General features: G+C 35.9%; 1 protein-coding gene across 1 annotated transcript in view; it reads right to left on the bottom strand.

The window, feature by feature from the left end:
• LOC121732033 (ecdysone receptor) overlaps positions 1–17,779 on the bottom strand; it is a 254,008-nt gene that overhangs the window by 224,898 nt on the left and 11,331 nt on the right. Inside the window, exon 2 of the mRNA XM_042121785.1 lies at positions 1,750–1,808. The gene's annotated coding sequence lies outside the window, so the exon portion shown is untranslated. The remainder of the gene's footprint in view (positions 1–1,749; positions 1,809–17,779) is intronic.

The raw sequence follows: 17,779 nt of genomic DNA, 5'->3' as shown, positions 1-17,779 counted from the left end.
TGGGCAAGTTCATGACTTTGAAATATAGAAACGTTGATATCAAAAGATCTTTTAGCGTTGCTACTTTTACATTGAACTCTAAATACGATACACCTGCATACACACCGAAAAGAATTACGACTTTTGAGTTATATTATAGATTTTTATTTTCAGTTGTATTAGAATATCCTGTATTAACCCGCTTGAATCATGTGAATATTAGCATCATTTCAAAGTAGGGTATTTTTTCTATTGAACGCCTCCGTGGTCTAGTGGTACAGAGCGCGGCTCTTGACTCGGAGGTTGTGGGTTCGATTCCCGCGTTGGAAACATGTTATTTCCAAGTTTGGTTAGGACAATGCAGGCTGATCACCTGATGATCCATGCGTCGGATGGGCATGTAAAAAGTCGGTCCTGCGCCTGATCTCTCGCCGGTCGTGTCGGTCTTCCGTCCCACTGGGTTATGAGAGTAAAGGAATAGAGAGTGCTCTTGTGTACTGCGCACACACTTGGGCACTATAAAATTACTCCTGCGTAGCTGGCCGGGTTTCAATGAAACCGGCCACCGTCACCGAAATCGGTGTGGGAGCTATTATTATTATTATTATTTTTTCTATATTTTGTGTAAAAGCTTTCGAACTACACATTCCCAGGTTCCAACGCATCGTTCCGGAAACCGTACGCGCAAATAAAAGACAAAATGGCGGACTTTAATGACACAGCAATAACAATTTATAGGTGCGCTTGAGAATGACATTGTGATTGATACAATGTGTCATTACTGGTCATTATGTCATTAACTCGCCCACAGCTCCGATTGACACATTACTTTAATGAAAAGTTGCTAACTTACAATACAACTGGAACAAGTTATAATAAATAGTAATAGACTTTGTTCTGGTGAATTTCGTTTTTTTTTAATGAAATAAGGGGCAAACGAGCAAACGGGTCACCTGATGGAAAGCAACTTCCGTCGCCCATGGACACTCACAGCATCAGAAGAGCTGCAGGTGCGTTGCCGGCCTTTTGAGAGGGAATAGGGTAATAGGAGAGGGTAGGGATGGGAAGGGAAGGGAATAGGGGAGGGTAGGGAAGGGAATACGATAGGGGATTGGGCCTCCGGTAAACTCACTCACTAGGCGAAACACAGCGCAAGCGCTGTTTCACGCCGGTTTTCTGTGAGAACGTAGTATTTCTCCGGTCGAGCCGGCCCTCCCACGTCTAATTTCGTGTCAGTTTCCTCCAAATACAAACCTTTCCTGGGCCTCTATCATGAGCTCTTAAATCCATTCTTTTTACGTCCTTATCTGACTGTATAAGGACGTAAAGTGAATGGATTTAAGAGCTCATGATAGGGCCCCTGGACTTCCATGAATATTTTAGGACTGCCAAATCGGTGCAGCCGTTATCGAGTTATGGCAATACTAACAACATTTTAAATAAATTTTTAATAGATTACAAAAAACATTGATACAGTTTTCTAAATTTTAAATATTTTGAGTTCGTGTTTTTAGAAACTTCTTATACAGATGTCAAAGATGCTTTGATCTTTTACGGCCATTCCCAATATTCAATTTATCTCTGGTTTGACATACAACCGATCGCAGCTAACAATTCAATTCAGCTGTCAATTCAACATAAAATATATGTCTCTAATGTCTAATGTGAGCTATTCCTATCTCTAGTAGGGATAGATCAAATATTGGGAACGGCCGTTAGGTGACAAAATAAGCAAATATTGGAAGCAGACAATAACAACAAGTGACTTACCGCTGACGAGAGCAAACCCGCCTGGCGAGCTGGTGGTGATCGTCAAAATAACACTGTATCTGAAAAAATAATAATTTAATTTAATAATTAATTGAGGCAAAGTTCACTTCTGAGACAAAAGTAATTCCTAAATAAGTAGCTGGTTAAAATATTTGCAATGCGACTAATGTACATAGGACATATCTATGGACGTTAGATAAATAACAGTATACACAAAAAAATTGTACGGACGTCGAGTGAGGTAGCGTTGAAAATATATAACAAGTTGAAATCATCCAAGTAGATGTTTAAGTCGGTACGGTCTGCATATGCTCACTAGAAATAACAAGTGCAAAACCTATACGAGGCGCTGACCGCACGCAAATTACGACTCCTGGTACCGTCAGCAAAGTAATCTAAGAATTATCAAGACCAAAAAGGCATTTTAGGTCGCATATGGAAGTGCAGTTTGACATACTGACTTTTAGTTTGGACCGCGTTAGAAAACGAGTAGGGCGTTTTAGTAATTTTTCCACTTAATTCATACTACAGGTCGCAGGACTAGGGATAGAAAACTTAATCCCAAATTGATTGACACGACACGACACGGCACGGCACGGCACGGCATGGCACGACACGACACGACACGACACGTCACGTCACGTCACGTCACGTCACGTCACGTCACGTCACGTCACGTCACGCCACGTCATGTCACGTTACGACACGACACGGCACGACAGGACATGACATGACTTTTCAATTTACTCTCAATGTGCCTTTTTGTTTGATACCCATATTGCAGAAGTGCTTTATAAGTAGCCTATCTTGGATGAGCCGCCATATTGGATGTAGAATGACATTACTGTCGTTTCCGAGTTACTCTCAATGAGCCCTTTCATTTGATACCCATATTGCAGAAGTGCATTAAAAATAACTATATCTCTATCTTGTATGAGCCGCCATATTGGATGTAGTATGACATTACATTCGTTTTCGAGTTACTTTCAAAAAGCCCTTTCATTTAATATCCATATTGTATAACTGCATAGAAAATAAATATTTCGCCATCTTGGATGGTCGGCCATATTGGATTTAGCATGATGTCGCATACAATATCATGCATTGTCATCCTAACTAAACGTGCATGCAAAATTTCAGCTCGATCGGTTAAATATATCTACTTCAAAATTGAGTTCCAAAATTTCACCCGAACCAAGTTAAATAAATAAAAGCTTTTAAAAAGTAAAATTATGGAGTTCAAGGAAGGTTTGTATGCTAAGATTTTACATTCGATTTTTTGCTTACAAATAATATTTAATACCGCTGCTGACGGTACTTTCTACAAAACATACAAATAACACGTCTTGGGCTCGGGCACTGAGTCTTTTTATTTTGTTTCCGATGACTATACGCTCCCATTCGAAGTTCCTTCGTCCCTTGCATATTTTACCTAAACTATTCAGGAAAGTCCTTATTAATATAACAGGAAAACTTTCACAATTATATAAAACTTTTCCGTCGAGATTTTCCACTCCTTATGAAAAATGGAAAATCCGTATTTTCAGAAAGTTTCTGTTTATGTTTTGATGAAGTAAAGAAGTTGTTATGCTAGAAGAAATTACTGCATAGACGAAATATTTTGCTTTGTTGCTCAAAAATAAAACATTGTCAAATTAAAACAGAGTCCAACTGCCACATTCAGAGACGAATGTTAACTACTTGTAACAGTCATTAAATTAAGAATTTGATAGGTTACGCATGTGGCGCATATTTAAATCTTCATTTTTTTCAAGAAGAAATTAAGGGTGTGGATTTGAAGTTATTAAAAGGTTTGACGCAAATGGTGTAACTTATTTTATATCTTCGAAATATAGTTAAAGATCGCATTTTGTAATACGATCTTACTGCTATGAGAATAGTTAAATGCAATACTGTCACACAACTATTTACTATTTTAAATTGGGTCACTGTACTGTATATGAGGTCAGTAGACCGTTCCCAACAAAAGTTGGCCTAATGCCATTACAAACAACATAGTAGCCAGTAGGTCATTATTTAATGCAAACCCATCAGCGAAAATAAATCAGCGAATTGTCATTTCGCGTTTTTCATAAAACACAATAATCTTTAAGTTAATGATGGATGATTATGATTAGTTATGAAAAAGACGTAGAAAGATGATCATTAATTTGGAGTAGTATTGGCTCCAACGATTTTCATGAAATTTAGTATGTAGGGGGTTTCGGGGGCGATAAATCGATCTAGCAAGCTCGGTCAAATAGCTAGTTGTGCTTAATCAGGACAAAATAAAATTATGCCAACTTATGCTAAGACGAGGTTGTCGGCTGGCTCTATCAGTAAGTTAAAATTTTAGCGAAGCTTCTAAGTCTGTAAACCCTAATTTTATAGAGCCTTAAAACTACATAATATATTAATTAATATAAGTAAATATTATACTCTGATGGTTTAGCTATACCTCATTACAATTAAAAAAATACAGTATTAATTTATTATCTAGTATATTCTGTTGTTTCTAATTTCTATTCTTCTGAAAGTTGCATACTTTCAAATTTTCAATATTATAATCAATATAATCCAAACCAATGTTGAGCTCGAAAAATCTACGAAGCGCTTCGTAAAATGTGGTGACTGCCCGCTTGCGCTATTTGACTCGTCTTGGCGGAAGCGCTCCCGTGGCCCCAGATTTATAAAGTAACAATGTTATTTCTTCTGGTCTTTAAATTCTCAGCAAATATATAAATTTTCGATGTACATGAAATCGGTGTGATGTGACCTACTGTTCCCTTTCAGTGTCCGGATGCGATGTTATCGTGTGCACGGATAATTTTAAACTGCGCTTTGATGTGCTCGTTAGCTTGTTATTTCACCTCCAAATGTTTATAAGAGTCCTTATGTCGTTGGCATAAAGGTCCTATAGAGGTAAGATAGTTCTGAATAGATTTTACGGTAAATCATCGTTACAATTATTATGGTGTCTTTCAAAGGTACATTCTGTTCCAATGCATTTTGATCTAAACGTAAACTATTGAAACTCGACAAAATTTTCAGTCGTCAGATTTAACCAATGGAATAAATTTGGCGTTTTATCAAGTTTTATATGGAAAAAATGTCAAAGTGTCATATTTATTCTTTAGGTAGAAGTTACCTGACGATTGGAAAATCGTCCCTTAGGGCTTTTTTCACCACTTCCTGATAAGTGCCGAATAGGCTATCCACCACTTTAAACTTGACAGGTGAAGTATGGAGAATCTGTCAAAAAGGCTGTGAATAGCCTATTCGGCACTTTATCGGAAAATGCATTTGAAACAGGCCCTAGTGTACTACGCATGTACTACGTGTACATTGTACACTGGTAGGAACTTTAATTATGTACTTCAGTAAATAAACAATATTTTTAAATAGAGTATATAAGTAGATACTCCGTAGACGTCTTGGCCAATTTATTAGTTGTGACTTTATGCGCTTAGAAACAAAGATACTTACGTACTTAATTTTTTTGCGAAGATGGTCTTTTCGTAACAAAATACGTAACAATGTTATTATGTAGTTCCATCTCTCCAATTAAAACTTAAGTTTAGTCAATACCTAAAAACACTGTAACATTGTACTAATAACAAAGACAAACACCAACAAGTGAAGGACAAAAACTTAACTTCAACTTATTATGAAATCGCCTGCAGCACCTCGACTGCGGTTTTGGAGCATTCTCTCTAAATCTTTATTACGTTCCTGTGAAACTGATTAAACTTGTTACTGGGAGTCACAAAACCGAGAGGTATTTTCGTTTGGAATCTGTGAAATCCCAGCACACTCGTTGGTGCTGTGGTTTGTGAGGTTTTAAAGAGTGCAATTGTATGTAACCGAAATTGTAGCCATATTAAATGGAATTTGAAACGAATTAGAACTTAGGAAGATATTATTTAAGGCGTTATAGACTTATAGTAGTAGTAGCAACCATATTAAAACTAGATGACTCTTATCCCGCCAGAACCGTACTTTTTTCAGGGATTTTTATGTCCTTTCCCGGGACTCTAAGTATCTCCACACCAAATTTCATTAAAAGCGGCTCAGCGGTTTAGAGGTAACAGACAGATATACATTCACATATTTTATAATTTAGTATGGATAGTGGCATAGAGTTAAAACTTTAGGTACAGTTTACTTTACAAAAAATAATACAGAAACCAATAATAAACTACAGAGTAAAGTAAACAAGAAGTCTTAACTAGGAGAAATACCAAAACAAAATATTGTCAACATCAAAGCAACAAGGTAATATAATGATTATGTCATTAATATCATGAACCTTGCTCTTGTTAAGTTTTATTACCGAGCTCTGGAACGTGGACAATTACGAACTTCTCAACGTAAATACGTGAGACGTAGCGCCATTTCCAGAGTTAAGTGCGCTTACACGAGCAACAAAATTTGTTGATATCTATACTATAATATATTATATATATTATAATATTATAAAGCGGAAGAGTTTGTTTGTTTGTTTGAACGCGCTTATCTCAGCACAATTATATATAACGCGCAATTCTTTCAGTGTTAGATAGCCCATTTATCGAAGAAGGCTATAGGCTATATTTTATCACGCTAAGACTAATATTAGGAGCGCAGAAATAGAGGGATATGTGAAAAAAACGGGGGAAATTATTTGAAAGAGCTTATCTCAATAACTAATGGAGAATTTTTTATGTTATTTGGCACAGATAAGTAGACCACGTGAAGGATCATAGGCTATTTTTTGTGGACTAATAATTGTCTGTGAAATATCTAATTTACGCTGGCTAAGCCGCGCGGAATATTTAGTTTAATATATCAGACAACTAGATGAAAGTGAAATTCGTTTATTACATGAGATCCTGACAGTTTTCTGGCATAAAAACTGTCCTATCTGTCTGTCCTAACTGTTCTGTCCGACACCGAGTCTCAAAATATCTCCAAATCTATATCTCAAGAACCAGCAGCAGACCTACATATTGGTAGGTCCTAACGTAGCCGTGACTCAAACTTCGTAGTACATATTAAAACGACAAGGGTCTGGCTGCCGCTGGCTCTTACTCTACTATCAACATCGGTTCAGCACGATACACTTTCGCATTTACATAGTATAGCCGGCAATGCACCTACAGCTCTTCTAATGTTGCAAGGTGGTTGCAAGTGTCCAGGGGCGACGGTAGTTGTTTTCCATCAGGAGATCCGTATGATCATTTGCCCCCTTATTTTATAAAAAAAAATCAGCCATCAACAATCAAAGGACAAAGTACAAAAAATCACTTAATAGCCAATCAAAATCGCTAGTGCCCTTGATTGGCTAACATCAAACACGATCAATTAACGAGTCTGTTAAATAGACTATTATGTACGAAAAAAAAACTCAAGAACCGGGAAAAATAACCGAAAATCTGTGAAGAAAATCGAAATATCCAAAACCTTTACTGATTTTAATAATTAACGAATGAGAATAAAATTCACTGAATGAACACTGTTAATAATTTTAATGAAACTCTTTTGTTGTCACTGAAAAGGCTGCCTTGAATAAGAAAGTGGAAAAAATTCACCGCCACTACTTTATTTCATAATTGAACGACGGATGAAAGCTTTAACGAAATCCCTGGATATTCACGTTGTTTTGTATTCAGATTTTAAGGTTACGCCTCGATTATTTGGCTGTAGCGATATCGATTTTTCTCAACAATAACTAAAGCTAAGAAATTATAGTTCCTTGTCAATATTCATCATGGCTTTGTCTTTGAATTACCCAAAGCATAACACGATTGGTCAACTTTTATAACACAGAATAATTAATCAAAAAGACCTTTATAAAAACAGGGATTCTAATTTTGCCAACAGAGGAGAGTGAATTAAGCTTCCAAAATTTGTACATAGATTAGTTCAAGCATACACTATAATTTGCACATAGCTTATATGAATATATATATGGTTTTTAAATTACGCGACAAAAACATTTTGTCGCTTACGCCCTTTCTATTTCTTATTTTCTCGGCCTCTCATAGAAAACAAGCGATCTAAAACAGATCTAAAACTATTTTTTACTTTAACGCGGCGTCACCTTAAGCTTAAAGCCAGTGTTTTTCAATCTTTTTGATTTCGCAACCCCTTTACAGATTGAAATATACTGGCGACCCCCTTCATGTCATAGAAAGCCAAAGAAATAATTTTATTAAAAGGCTACCTACATTAAGTAATGATTTTTTTATAGTTTGGTGTATTTATCTATTATACTTCAACTTTTTCTCTCTGTCGGCGACCCCACGATTAAGGCTTCGCGACCCCCCTAAGGGTCGCGACCCACAGATTGAAAAACACTGCTTTAAGCCATACTGTCGAAACTATTATCTTTCTTATGGGTTCATAATTCAATTCTTAAAGTCTGGAACTATATTTTAGAGTCAAAACTTATAAGTTATATAATTAAGTTTAAACTAAATTTTAAGCTATTGAAAAGCTTTTATCGCGGGCTTTGAGCGCGGCTACCGAATAAAAAAAATCCGTAACGAAAAAACCTAACACCTCCACTCCGACCGGCATAGCGGTGCGGCGTTGTCATACTTCGGCACGGTGTTTGTGTGCGTGCGACTTGAATACGTCAAGTTATAATCTATATACATACATACATACATATAAATAAAATTGGAGTGTCTGTTTGGAATATTGAAAGAACCGTTTTTTACTAGATGCATATGAATGTATATAGGGTGTATACACCAAAACAACATTTTTTACAATTTTTGTCTGTATGTCTGTCTGTCTGTCTGTTCCGGCTAATCTCTGAAATGGCTGGAGCGATTTTGACGGGACTTTTTTTGGCACATAGCTGATGTAGTAAGGCACAACTTAGGCTACTTTTTAACCGACTTCCGAAAAGGAGGAGGACATATTTAACTTTTTTCATATTGGTTCGCGGACAACTCCGTCGTTTGTAGACTGATTTCCAAAATAATTTTGTTGTTGTATGAGATGTAGCCCGAATTTAGTAACATGATCACAAAAGTGATGATCTGATGATGCAATTCATAAGAAATCGACAGGACTCCTTAAAATTTATATAGAAACATAATAGTGATTTTACGTTTTTCTGAAGGATTTTAGCTTTAACTACCAAAAAATAAGAATTTGCGCTGAAGTACACCCTGGTTCCGAAGATGCTGTACAGAACTCTTGAATTCTTATAGATAAATGTTCGGCAATTTTGGCGTTGTTTTAGCAACTAAAAGCATATTATTATGTCAATGTGTCAATAATACTAATCATCATCATCACTATAATTATGCCATGAATCATCACATTATTATCAAAAATCTTGCCTTTGATTTAAATATTATTGTTCCACCGATTGTTGACTGATTTTTAGGGCTCCGTAGCCAAAATATGGCAAAAAACGGAACCCTTATAGATTCGTCATGTCTGTCTGTCTGTCTGTCCGTATGTCACAGCCACTTTTCTCCGAAACTATAAGAGCTATACTATTAAAACTTGGTAAGTAGATGTAATGTGTGAACCGCATTAAGATTTTGATACAAAAATGCAAAAAATATTAAAAATTTTAGGGGTCCCCATTGGTACAACTGAAAAAAAAAACTTTTTTTTCATCTAATCCATGCGTGTGGGGTGTCTATGGATAGGTCTTAAAAATCATAATATTGAGGTTTTTAATATCATTTTTTTCTAACCTGAATAGTTTGCGAGGGAGACTCTTCCAAAGTGGTAAAATGTGTGTCCCCGCCCCCCTCTAACTTGTTAAGTAGGGACATGATAATTGTAAAAAAAATATATGATGTACATTAGTATAAAAACTACCAACGAAAATTGGTTTGAACGAGATCTAGCAGGTAGTTTTTTATACGTCAATATAAATGGTAAATATGGTTAACCTTAACTTTTCTTTCATTAAATCAACTAAAATATAAAAATAAATCAAAAACCTTTTAATTTCATAGGAATAAACCTTATAGCTGCTGCGAAACCCTTCATGGGCGAGTCCAACTCGCACTTAGCCGGTTTTTACTATTTGAGTAAGGAAGGGGAAAATTTGTCTCTTTTTAAAAGCTTTTATTTAACTTGCTCTGTATGTATGTAAGTATGTATGTTACGGTGGAATTTTGGAACTCAATTTTAAGGTAGATTTTCATTTTCTTTTTTTATTGCATTTTGCTGACGCGGACGAAGTCGCGAGCAACAGCTAGTTTATAATAAAAATAAGTCGGGTCTTCCTGATGCTGACGCTATAACTCCAGAACGCAAGAAGCGATTTCCACGGTTTTGCATTCGTTGGAAAGGTCTCGGGCTCCATGAGGTCTATAGAAAAAAAAACAGAAAAAAACTTCAAGAGTAAAGCAGGAAAATAGGGAAAATCATTTTATGGCAAAACAACGTCATCTTTATAATACATCCAATTATTATGTACATTTAATTTAGTCAACCCCTACAGCACAAGTCTCTTAGTGTAGGGGTTGTGCACCTTATTATTGTAACACTCTGTATTTATCTTTTGTCTTGCATCATTTACTTATTATGTATTTACTGAGACAATAAACTATTATTAATATTAATTATATATAGCAAAATAAACACATTACAAACTCAATTATGACAAATTATGACTAATTATATTTAAGAATGTATCCTAAATTAACATTTGCACGTCGAGAAAATTGACAAAATATGTGAAGCACTGTTAGAATAGTAACACCTCATTGTAGCATATTTATGCAAATAAAGAATATTATTAATTATTATTAATTAACGTTTGCCGGGACAGCTAGTTACATAATAAATAAATAAAATTAAAAAATGTTTTATTTCTGAGTAAATTTGAATCAAATTTTTTCAGAATGTCTACCTGATGCCTACCACCGGTTCGGGAACTACCCCGGCGAGAAGAACCGGCGTAAGAAACTCGCAATAATAAGCGATTATTGATAAAAATTGCATTGTAACAATAACTTTACCGCTGCGGTCTCCAAGCGCCACACGTATTTTTTGTTTCAAAGTCTGGATCGAACCTAGGACCTTCGAGTCTAAAGCCTAGAAGCCTAAACCGCTGGAGTCTGGACCGTAAAGGATACGCCATATGACCCTAAATTCAATTAATTCCAAAGGCTTTCAAGGACATATCATCACTTGTCTCATCTCCCGAGGGCGAGACGCTCATTGCTTCGTACTCCTTAGCTGAGGACCTTCCAGTCTAAAGCCTAGAAGCCTAAACCGCTGGAGTCCGGACCGTAAAGGATACGCCATATGACCCTTAATTCAATTAATTCCAAAGGCTTTCAAGGACATATACATCACTTGTCTCATCTCCCGAGGGCGAGGCGCTCATTGCTTCGTCCTTACTCCTTAGCTGATCCTATAAAATGAGATAAGAGATGATTTCCCTGGTGGGCATGCTAAATTTCATTTTGGAACAACTTTGATTTATTCTGAAGAAGCTCAACATGTATCTACATCACAAGAGAATCAATCTAAATAAAATCGGCCAAGTACGAGTGGAACGCGCACGAAGGGTTCCGTGCGACAATAGAGCAAAAAAAATACTGAAAATTGTGTTTTTTTTTGTCTGGGAGCCCCCTTAATTATTTCATTGATGTAAATTTTATTATAAATTATTAGAGTGCGAATAAAATAGAGTACTTCGTGAATATTTCAAGTGCCTATTAATTGCCGTTATTGATTACGAGCAAAAAATAGCTAAAATATCACGTTTGTTGTATTTGAGCCCCCCTTAAATATTTAATTTATTTTGTTTTTAGTATTTGTTGTTATAACGGCAACAGATATACACAATCTGTTAAAATTTCAGAAGTCTAGCGGTTCTTGAGTTACAGCCTGGAGACACACAGACAGACAGACGGTCAGACGGACAGACATTGAAGTCTTAGTAATAGGGTCCCGTTTTTACCCTTTGGGTATAGAACCCTCAAAACTACTACTTTGCTTCTTCTTATAGTTTGAAATAGATTTTTTATATTTTTTTAAAGGACAAGAAATGTGTATCCCAAGAACCAGGACCTCGGTTCCGCTAAAAAGTTTCAATATGGTTTTAATGTTATTTTAATTTAATATAACTGTAAAATAGTATAATACTACACACACTGGCAAAATTAGCGGAACATAGGTAAAAAGGGCCAAAACTTGAACTCAAGTGGGTCGGGCTGTCTGAAAGCCTTTTTTATAGCTTCTAAGCTCATTCAAGAAATAAAATATTGAACAAAACTGGCAAGTTGACAGGTTTTTATAGCAATTATGCCCTAATAAGTGTTTTTCGATTATTGACGTTGTAAGTGTTCCTGATAAGAATGGCGTTTTAGCGGGGTGCAAGGTGTGCTCAGCTCATTTGATTGTTTGGTTTTTGGAAGAACACATTGCTTAGATACAAAATTAGTGATTTCCCAGCATCTGCAACAGCTAGAGCTGTAACCAGGATAGAGAAAGGTCACACCTACCGTTCGGTCAGTCAGGCCTTAGGTATGTCAGTTTCCGTGGTTCATCGTAACTTTCAACGCTTCAGAGAGACTGGATCTTACGTTCGGAGACGAGAACAAGGCAGATATCGGGTGACAATGGTTCAGGATGACCATTTTGTAAGGAAACAAAACTTAAGAAATCGACCTCAAACTGCTATGCAGACACGAAACCTGTCGGAACAGGTCCAAGATGAACGTGTAAGTGATTGTACAGTAAGAAGAAGACTCAAAGAAGTTAAATTAAACTCAAAAGTGCCAGCAAGGGCACCAAAACTTGAGACAGGACACCGAAGAGCCAGGCTAAGATTTGCGCGTGAACATCAAAATTAGACAAGTGAGTGAAATCTTGTGCTGTACAGTGATGGGAGCAAATTCTGTGTACATTGTATTGACAGGCGATAAAGAATGTGGATAAATCATAAGGAAAGCTACAGGGCATCAAAGTTACCGGAAACAGTGGCCTATGATGCAGGCTTCGTAATGGTTTGGAGTTGCATATGATTTGGAGCCCGCATGGAGCTGATGATTATAAATGATGGTACTTTGACAGTACAGGGCTCTAGCACCGACATCCTGGAACTGCATGGTGTGCCTTTTACACAGTTTTAGGTAGTAATTTCAATTTTATGTGCATCCATAGAGTAAGAAAATCGGGCATTGTTACCTAAACGATGCTGGCGTAGCCCAGGTGGAGAGGCCAGCGTGGTCTACGGATGTGGATCCGATTGAAGACGTGTGGCACATCAATGGGTGAACGGTACGAGTTAAAACTCCAGTCCAAAATGTGTCCAGGAGCTCGAGTTGGCGCTACTGGAGGAGTAGGAGAATATCCCACAGGAAATGATTGACAATTAAAATGCAAGCATGGAATGGCGTATCCAGGCCCTCTTGAGATCCATAGAAGGCATTACACGCTTTTAACATGGCATTTCTTTAATAAAAATGGAGAATTTATCCTAAAAAATTACTACTGAAATTTCAAAGATTTTCTTAATTTTTTGATTTTTGCTGATTTTTTTCTAGTTTTCACGTTTTTATGCCCTAAATTTATATAAAATTTATTTTTTAATAATCAATTAGTAAATAAATAAATAAATATATAAAAATCAGTGAACAATTAAAAAAATTTTTAATATTTTGTTATGTTCCTCTAATTTTGCCGGTGTGTTTATTTACATAACTTTTTATTATTCAACGTTAAACACCTTCTGACGGGTTAAAAGTTAAAACTCCAAAAAATCTATTCATACTAATAATTATCAAGACAATTTGTTTAAGTATAATTCAATAAAAGTTAGTTCAAAGTCTAAGTTAAATACTTTGATTGGGGTCTGCAATTTCAAAGCAAAACATTCTATTATTCGACTAATATATTATAAATGCCAAAGTCCGTTTGTTTGGGTCCCGGGAATGGAAATAGAATACTTTTTATCCGGCAAAAATCTACGGTTTGCGCACAATAAACGAATTTTGGCGCAACTGAATTGCGGGCATTATGTAGTAATCTTATATCTTACGAGCAATTCTTGTATACAAATATGATGTATAATTATATAATTGGAATCTCGGAATCGGCTCCAACGATTTTCATGAAATTTAGTATATAGGAGGTTTCGGGGGCGATAAATCGATCTAGCTAGGAATCATTTTTAGAAAATGTCATTTTATTCGTGTTTTATCGAATACCGAGCAAAGCTCGGTCAAATAGCTAGTATATTATTATTTGAACAATATTATCTATTCAATAGATTTATAACAAACGAACAGCTGGTATATAATATCGAACCTTGGAAAGTTCTGTTTAATTTCACATTTGCTTCGTCCTCGAATAATAAAAATCCTGATATTCCAATATCTATCGACAGTGTCAGGGTCGCCTTTGTGCTACATCTAACTGTTGTAAGGACTCGTTCATACTAGCTAGAATTGTAACACGTTGTATTTTAAAAACATAAAACCGACTTCAAAATGGTACCATAAATTCCCTTCCTCAAAAACTTCTGTACTGACTATGATGAGAAAAAAAAACAATTTCACTAAATTCGCACTTGCAGTTACGGAGCTATGCAAACCTATGCAAACACAAACACTACATACAGTACATACTTTTGTTGGCACATATGTTCCGGTAGGATTGTTTTTTTGAAATCGGTTAAAAAAACTTAATATCATTTACTTTTAACGCAATAACAAAATGTAAGATTCTGCGGTATGGAAATACTAGATATTATGTAATTTCTTTCCTATTATGTAGGCCTCTTACATTTTGAAGAGCGTCATCTTAATCTGTACTTGGTACTACTAATATATTATATTCTGTGTCTGTACCTAGGTATATAATGTAGGCTATATTATGCACCAGTGTTATTCAAACTAAGGGTTGCCTTTTCCCTTAAGAGCCCATATGACCCTAACTTGACTACATACTATAACCTAGATCTCAAAATCTGTAAGGTCTAGAAAACTGATTTTTTGACACAAGTAACTTCAGTTCATAAAGATTAAATGCTCAAGACGAAAACACGATTACTCAAAAAATGCTCGATAGTTTCTTTTTTACAAAAAACCTTGTTTTAGACACATTTTTGCTTGGATCTTCGAAGTTTGCTGTCTTTTCTTTAATATTTTTTAATATCTAAAAAGGTATTGATAAAACCTAAATTTGCTCAAAACACTTTTTTCATAATCATTATAGTTCGTATTTTATTCAAGTAAAACTAACTCGGCGATGATTCCGCGCCGTCCTTTTTCACCTGGCATATGAAAGTCGGGCGTGAGTGTGAAGAGAGAAGGACGATGTTTGATTTTTAGAGTCAGGTGAGCTCTTAAGGGACTGCTTTTCTTTGTCTATTCTTCCATCAAAAGGATCTTATGTTGCCCATGCTTAAGCGTTCTGGAACGAAAAAAAATTAGAACGGACTATTTTATTAAATTTCAGCTTTACTACACTAGTATGAATCGACCCTTAGCATTGCAACGCTCATCTGTTTTATTTTAATAGGGGTGGGAGTGGTGGTACGTAGGAGCTAGAGCAAGGCTGTGCCCTATTGTGTCATAATAAAATCATATACAGTAGAATATATTCGTTCTAAAGTCTAAACCGCTCCAATAGAGCGCACGCACATAATTAGCGTAATTTCAATATTTACTTAAGGTAGAGCAAAACAATGCTGTTGGCAAATTTCCTAATTAACTGTAATAAAAACAAACTAAGTACTCGTAAAGTTGTCTTTTCAATGTCAAATGTATGGAAGCTGTTAAAATATTCATATGTATAAATAATTATTTTCATTAAAGTTTCGATTACTACAACAGGCGTTTGCAGGATATGCTAGCCCCTCAGTATCACGCTGCACGCTGGTAGTTAATACCTCTGTTAATAAGCATATCTATTTTACTTTCATTTTCAGCTCTCAACAATGCTCTTTGTGTGGCATAATGGCTACTGTGCTAAATGACGCTTTCAAGGTAACAATTATTGTAACATTTAGTGTGCGATACGGCTTAAATAACCTCGTGATCCATTTTGAATTTTGATTTTCTAATTCCACTGGTCGTTTTATTACTACTAGAGATCGCCCAATGGTCGAAATTCGACCTTAGTTTCAACGGCATTAGTACTACTACCTATATTTTGTAAGAAAATATTGACTTTATCATAATATTTTCTCAACTCTTGTCTCTGGAACTCAGCTGATCTCAGAATGGCTGTATAAGTATTGTCTTATAGTATCTCAGATTCAATAAAAAAAAACTATAATCCATTTTCAATTTGTCACCTTGTTGTCAACATGGTTTTTATTCATAACTAGCTGTTGCCCGCGACTTCGTACCGCGTGGACTTTAGTTTATAGTGCGCGGTGTCAACAAAATTTGTGTCAAATTTAAAAACTTTTTAAATCCCTGGTTAGTGGTACCCCTAGGGCCGCGCTACACCGGAATGGCAGCACTGAAAGTGCTCGCTTCGCCGCTGCCATTCAGGTGTAGCGCGGCGTGAGCGCGGCCCTTAATTAATCAAAATACCCAAAAACAGCGGTGCAGTGTGCACATAATCTATAGGTACTTACTAATATTAAAAATGCGAAAGTATCTCTGTCTGTCTGTCTGTTTGTCTCGCTTTCACGCCAAACGCCAAAACTACCGAACTGATTGTAATGAAATTTTGTATACAGATATTCTAAAGCCTGAGAAAGGATATAAAATTTAAAAAAAGTAAAAAAGGGTTGTAAGGGGGTGAAAATGCGTAAATTTGTTCAAATTTAACTTAATTTGAACAAATTTCATAATAATCGCCGTGCGTCTTCTACATCGCGCTGACGCTTGCTCAAAAGTCTTTCTATAAGAGGTGGTATCATCTTATATCCAAGTTTCAATTTTTTTCGATTGTTATATCTATTCTACGTTATTAAATAACTCAGTACTTTATCTATGCAGTGACGTAACCTTAAATCTATCAATCAAAGAGAATATAATCACCACGTTTTACTATCAATGATAAATAGTTTATGGGTAAAGTTATTGCCTTGCTAAATAAGCTTTAAAATTTGGCATAAAATATGAAGTTTAATATAAAAAAATGAAATACTTATTGTGTGCACACTGCACAGCTGTTTTGATTTAAGGGGTACCAGGGTTTTTTTATAAAAGCTTTTGACACCAATTTTGTTGCGCAAGCGCTGTTTCACGCCGGTTTTCTGTGAGAACGTGGTATTTATCCGGTCGAGCCGGTCCATTCGTGCCGAAGCATGGCTCTCCCACGTATGGGACTCCCACTTTCAGCACATTATTTCTGACACCTAATTTCAATTACGAGTATTGCAAGAATAATGGGACGGTTATAATTTTGGACGTAATCTAATGAATTTAGTTTCATCCCCATCACGCGACATCGCGTGATAATACCACTTAAATAAATCAAATCTTTTAGTAAACACGTGAATAGTATAAATAGCATAAATAAAGCAACGCATGGTACAAGTTCAGGTCAATGAACCACACTGACTCGATGCAGTTTTCAAAGTATTCTTAGAAAATAAGAAATAGAACTGTGACTCATGGGCGACCTAGGACTCGAAACATATAAACACTAAGCGCTAGCGACTGAAACACTAAAAATATACTGGGGCATTTTACCAACATGTGGTTGGCAGTTCTACAATGTGAATATTATCTATGTAGTAGTGTGTCCGTTGCGTAGAAAATCTTTTGTCCGGTACAGAACCATGGATTTTGCCGGGATGAAAAGTATCCTACGATCTTTCCCGGAACTCAAAGTATATCCACACCAAATTTCAGCAAAATCGGTTCAGCGGCTTGGGCGTAAAGAAGTAAGAGACTACTAGTACACTTTCGAATTTATAATATTATAGTAACCTAAAAAAATCTAGTGTTTCATACCCAAAGTCTAATAATAATTATTTAATAGTTATTTCAAGAGTCTGTTATTATAAATAATTAACCAAAATTATTGGATATCTACTTTAAAGTGACGTAGCTTTAATCTGAATACTTATTAAAGCTCATGCAAGTCTAAA

The sequence above is a fragment of the Aricia agestis genome, chromosome 11, assembly GCF_905147365.1.
Source record: "Aricia agestis chromosome 11, ilAriAges1.1, whole genome shotgun sequence".
In the NCBI taxonomy this organism is placed as follows: Eukaryota; Metazoa; Arthropoda; class Insecta; order Lepidoptera; family Lycaenidae; genus Aricia; species Aricia agestis.
The sequence above is the reverse complement of the archived record's forward strand: the minus strand, read 5'-3'. Positions and strand labels throughout refer to the sequence as shown.